We start from the raw sequence: 6,124 nt of genomic DNA, 5'->3' as shown, positions 1-6,124 counted from the left end.
TCAAAACGGCAACAACAGATCCCAGCAACAAAAACCCTGCCAGCAACAATAGATCTCACAAGTTATAATAGATACCCTCCAGCAACAACAGACCCCCCACCTTTCAGCAACAATAGATCCCCCAGCAGTAACAGACAAACTCCAGCAACAATAGATCCCTTACCCAACATTATATACCCTCCTCCCAGCAACAATGGACCCCCACACTAAAATTGGATCCTGCCAGCATCATTAGACCTCTCCCTCAACAACTGACCCCCCTCCAGCAACAATAGACCCCCAAACTAAAACTGGATCCTGCCAGCATCAATAGACCTCTCCCTCAACAACTGACCCCCCATCAGCAACAATAGACCCCCCACACTAAAATTAGATCCTGTCAGCATCAATAGACCTCTCCTCAACAACTGACACCCCCTCCAGCAACAATAGACCCCCCCAACACTAAAATTAGATCCTGTCAGCATCAATAGACCTCTCCCTCAACATCTGATCCCCATCAGCAACAATAGACCCCCCACACTAAAATTAGATCCTGTCAGCATCAATAGACCTCTCCCTTAACAACGGACCTCCCTCCAGCAACAATAGACCCCCAAACTAAAACTGGATCCTGCCAGCATCAATAGACCTCTCCCTCAACAACTGACCCCCCATCAGCAACAATAGACCCCCCACACTAAAATTAGATCCCGTCAGCATCAATAGACCTCTCCCTCAACAACTGACCCCCCTCCAGCAACAATAGACCCCCCCAACACTAAAATTAGATCCTGTCAGCATCAATAGACCTCTCCCTCAACATCTGATCCCCATCAGCAACAATAGACCCCCCACACTAAAATTAGATCCTGTCAGCATCAATAGACCTCTCCCTCAACATCTGACCCCCATCAGCAACAATAGACCCCACCAAAACTAAAACTGCATCCTGCAGCATCAATAGACCTCTCCCTTAACAACGGACCTCCCTCCAGCAACAATAGACCCCCCCACACTAAAACTGGATCCTGCCAGCATGAATAGACTCCCCAGCCCCCCGTTGCCATAACATACATTCAGTGCTGAAGGTGCCGGAAAAACAGCAAAAATGATTTTGTGTTGTTGCTCTTCTACTTCCTGTTATTATAGGAAATAGACCATTCTGAGCAAAGCAGCGCCCCCTAGTGGCCGAAACCGCAGCCCAACACTTTCAAATTGCGCACACTCCTGGAATGACGCCAAAATTCCGTACTTAAAAATCCACAAAAAATCAAAACATTTTTTTTTACAGGTTTAGTGTCACAGAGGAGGCCGAGGGCTAGAATTATCGCTCTCACTTTGACGATCACATGTGGGGATTGAATGCCGTTTACATCTGCGGGCGCCGGGGCGTGACGTAGGTGTGCGTTCCCATCGGAGGGACGGGGGGAGGGGCTTTACATTTTTATTTTTTTATTGTTTATTTTATTTTCTTACTTTTTATTTTTACACTTTCCCTTCAGCCACTCGCCGACCGGGCCAGAGCCAAATGACGGGTCCCGGGAGAGCGTCACGTGACGTCCTCCCAGAATCACCCTCCCCCCGGGGCGCGCACCCGGGACTGTCCGTGATCTTTGGGCCAATGACAGCGGCACTTCACCACGTGATCACACCGTCCAATGACAGAGAGATCACTTGTAAACAAACCAGAGCGAGCCCGGTGCGGCTCCTCCCCTCTCCTCGTGCCGATCGGTACAGAGGAGAGGAGGGAGGCGGTGCAGCACCGCTGTGGGGAGGATCGTCAGTTCCCACAGCGCTGATCTGTGCCCATTCCTGGCTCATCCATCCATCCTCATCCATGGCTCATCCATCCATCCTCATCCATGGCTCATCCATCCCCATCCATGGCTCATCCATCCCCATCCATCATCCTCATCCCTGGCTCATCCATCCAGCCTCATCCCTGGCTCATCCTTCCCTATCCATGGTCATCCATCCTCATCCATGGCTCATTCATCCCCATCCATCCATCCTCTTTTATGTTCATTCATCCCCATCCATGCTTCATCCATGGCTCACCCATCCCTATCCATCCTCATCCATGGCTGATCTATCCCCATCCATTCTCATCCATCCCCATCCATGGCTCTTCCATCCCCATCCATGGCTCACCCATCCCTATCCATCCTCATCCATGGCTGATCTATCCCCATCCATTCTCATCCATCCCCATCCATGGTTCATCCATCCCTATCTATCCCCATCCATGGCTCTTCCATCCCCATCCATGGCTCATCCATCCCTATCCATCCTCATCCATGGCTGATCCATCCCCATCCATGGCTCATCCATCCCTATCCATCCTCATCCATGGCTGATCTATCCCCATCCATTCTCATCCATCCCCATCCATGGTTCATCCATCCCTATCTATCCCCATCCATGGCTCTTCCATCCCCATCCATGGCTCATCCATCCCTATCCATCCTCATCCATGGCTGATCTATCCCCATCCATTCTCATCCATCCCCATCCATGGTTCATCCATCCCTATCTATCCCCATCCATGGCTCTTCCATCCCCATCCATGGCTCACCCATCCCTATCCATCCTCATCCATGGCTGATCTATCCCCATCCATTCTCATCCATCCCCATCCATGGTTCATCCATCCCTATCTATCCCCATCCATGGCTCTTCCATCCCCATCCATGGCTCACCCATCCCTATCCATCCTCATCCATGGCTGATCTATCCCCATCCATTCTCATCCATCCCCATCCATGGCTCATCCATCCCTATCCATCCTCATCCATGGCTGATCCATCCCCATCCATGGCTCACCCATCCCTATCCATCCTCATCCATGGCTGATCTATCCCCATCCATTCTCATCCATCCCCATCCATGGTTCATCCATCCCTATCTATCCCCATCCATGGCTCTTCCATCCCCATCCATGGCTCATCCATCCCTATCCATCCTCATCCATGGCTGATCCATCCCCATCCATGGCTCATCCATCCCTATCCATCCTCATCCATGGTTCATCCATCCCCATCCATGGCTCATCCATGGTTCATCCATCCCTATCCATCCCCATCCATGGCTCATCCATCCCCATCCATTCTCATCCATCCCCATCCATTCTCATCCATCCCCACCCATGGCTCATCCATCCCTATCCATCCTCATCCATCCCCATCCATGGTTCATCCATCCCTATCCATCCTCATCCATCCCTATCCATCCTCATCCATGGCTCATCCATCCCCATCCATGGCTCATCCATCCCCATCCATCCCTATCCATCCCCATCCATCCCTATTTATCCCCATCCATGGCTCTTCCATCCCTATCCATCCTCATCCAGGGCTCATCCATCCCCATCCATTCTGATCCATCCCCATCCATTCTCATCCATCCCTATCCATCCTCATCCATGGCTGATCCATCCCCATCCATGGCTCATCCATCCCTATCCATCCTCATCCATGGCTGATCTATCCCCATCCATTCTCATCCATCCCCATCCATGGCTCTTCCATCCCCATCCATGGCTCATCCATGGTTCATCCATCCCTATCCATCCCCATCCATGGCTCATCCATCCCCATCCATTCTCATCCATCCCCATCCATTCTCATCCATCCCCACCCATGGCTCATCCATCCCTATCCATCCTCATCCATCCCCATCCATGGTTCATCCATCCCTATCCATCCTCATCCATCCCTATCCATCCTCATCCATGGCTCATCCATCCCCATCCATGGCTCATCCATCCCCATCCATCCCTATCCATCCCCATCCATCCCTATTTATCCCCATCCATGGCTCTTCCATCCCTATCCATCCTCATCCAGGGCTCATCCATCCCCATCCATTCTGATCCATCCCCATCCATTCTCATCCATCCCTATCCATCCTCATCCATGGCTGATCCATCCCCATCCATGGCTCATCCATCCCTATCCATCCTCATCCATGGCTGATCTATCCCCATCCATTCTCATCCATCCCCATCCATGGTTCATCCATCCCTATCTATCCCCATTCATGGCTCTTCCATCCCCATCCATGGCTCACCCATCCCTATCCATCCTCATCCATGGCTGATCTATCCCCATCCATTCTCATCCATCCCCATCCATGGTTCATCCATCCCTATCTATCCCCATCCATGGCTCTTCCATCCCCATCCATGGCTCATCCATCCCTATCCATCCTCATCCATGGCTGATCCATCCCCATCCATGGCTCACCCATCCCTATCCATCCTCATCCATGGCTGATCTATCCCCATCCATTCTCATCCATCCCCATCCATGGTTCATCCATCCCTATCTATCCCCATCCATGGCTCTTCCATCCCCATCCATGGCTCATCCATCCCTATCCATCCTCATCCATGGCTGATCCATCCCCATCCATGGCTCATCCATCCCTATCCATCCTCATCCATGGTTCATCCATCCCCATCCATGGCTCATCCATGGTTCATCCATCCCTATCCATCCTCATCCATGGCTGATCCATCCCCATCCATGGCTCACCCATCCCTATCCATCCTCATCCATGGCTGATCTATCCCCATCCATTCTCATCCATCCCCATCCATGGTTCATCCATCCCTATCTATCCCCATCCATGGCTCTTCCATCCCCATCCATGGCTCATCCATCCCTATCCATCCTCATCCATGGCTGATCCATCCCCATCCATGGCTCATCCATCCCTATCCATCCTCATCCATGGTTCATCCATCCCCATCCATGGCTCATCCATGGTTCATCCATCCCTATCCATCCCCATCCATTCTCATCCATCCCCATCCATTCTCATCCATCCCCACCCATGGCTCATCCATCCCTATCCATCCTCATCCATCCCCATCCATGGTTCATCCATCCCTATCCATCCTCATCCATCCCTATCCATCCTCATCCATGGCTCATCCATCCCCATCCATGGCTCATCCATCCCCATCCATCCCTATCCATCCCCATCCATCCCTATTTATCCCCATCCATGGCTCTTCCATCCCTATCCATCCTCATCCAGGGCTCATCCATCCCCATCCATGGCTTATCCATCCCTATCCATCCTCATCCATGGCTGATCCATCCCCATCCATTCTGATCCATCCCCATCCATTCTCATCCATCCCCATCCATTCTCATCCATCCCCACCCATGGCTCATCCATCCCTATCCATCCTCATCCATCCCTATCCATCCTCATCCATCCCCATCCATGGTTCATCCATCCCTATCCATCCTCATCCATCCCTATCCATCCTCATCCATGGCTCATCCATCCCCATCCATGGCTCATCCATCCCCATCCATCCCTATTTATCCCCATCCATGGCTCTTCCATCCTCATCCAGGGCTCATCCATCCCCATCCATGGCTCATCCATCCCCATCCATCCCCATCCATCCCTATTTATCCCCATCCATGGCTCATCCATCCCCATCCATGGCTCATCCATCCCTATCCATCCTCATCCATGGCTGATCCATCCCCATCCATTCTCATCCATCCCTATCCATCCATATCCATTGCTCATCCAGCCTGACTGCGTTCCCAATAACACATCGATCCCCGAAGATATCGCTATAGATAAATACAACCAATTTATTGATTTTTCTTACGACACACAAGCTGGAGAACCTCCGCTTTATAAATACTGACCGCGGGGTACAGCTGATCCCCCTCCCCCGTTAGATTGCCAGCTCTTCTCCCTCCCCCCTTCCCCATTAGATTGCGAGCTCTTCACCCTCCCCCCATTAGATTGCCAGCTCTTCTACCCCCCCCCCAATAGATTTCAAGCTCTGCTCCCCCTCCTCATTAGATTGCAAGCTCTTCTCCCCCTCCCCATTAGATTGCAAGCTCTGCTCCCCCTCCTCATTAGATTGCAAGCTCTCCCCCCCCAATAGATTGCAAGCTCTTCTCCCCCTCCTCATTAGATTGCAAGCTCTTCTCCCCCGCCCCATTAGATTGCAAGCTCTTCTCCCCCTCCCCATTAGATTGCAAGCTCTTCTCCCCCTCCTCATTAGATTGCAAGCTCTTCTCCCCCTCCTTATTAGATTGCAAGCTCTTCTCCCCCTTCTCATTAGATTGCGAGCTCTTCTCCCCCTCCCCATTAGATTACAAGC

This window comes from Lithobates pipiens, unplaced genomic scaffold, assembly GCF_037356315.1.
Source record: "Lithobates pipiens isolate NorthernLeopardFrog02 unplaced genomic scaffold, aLitPip1_a1.2 Scaffold_30, whole genome shotgun sequence".
NCBI lineage: Eukaryota > Metazoa > Chordata > Amphibia > Anura > Ranidae > Lithobates > Lithobates pipiens.
This window is presented reverse-complemented; position numbering follows the sequence as displayed.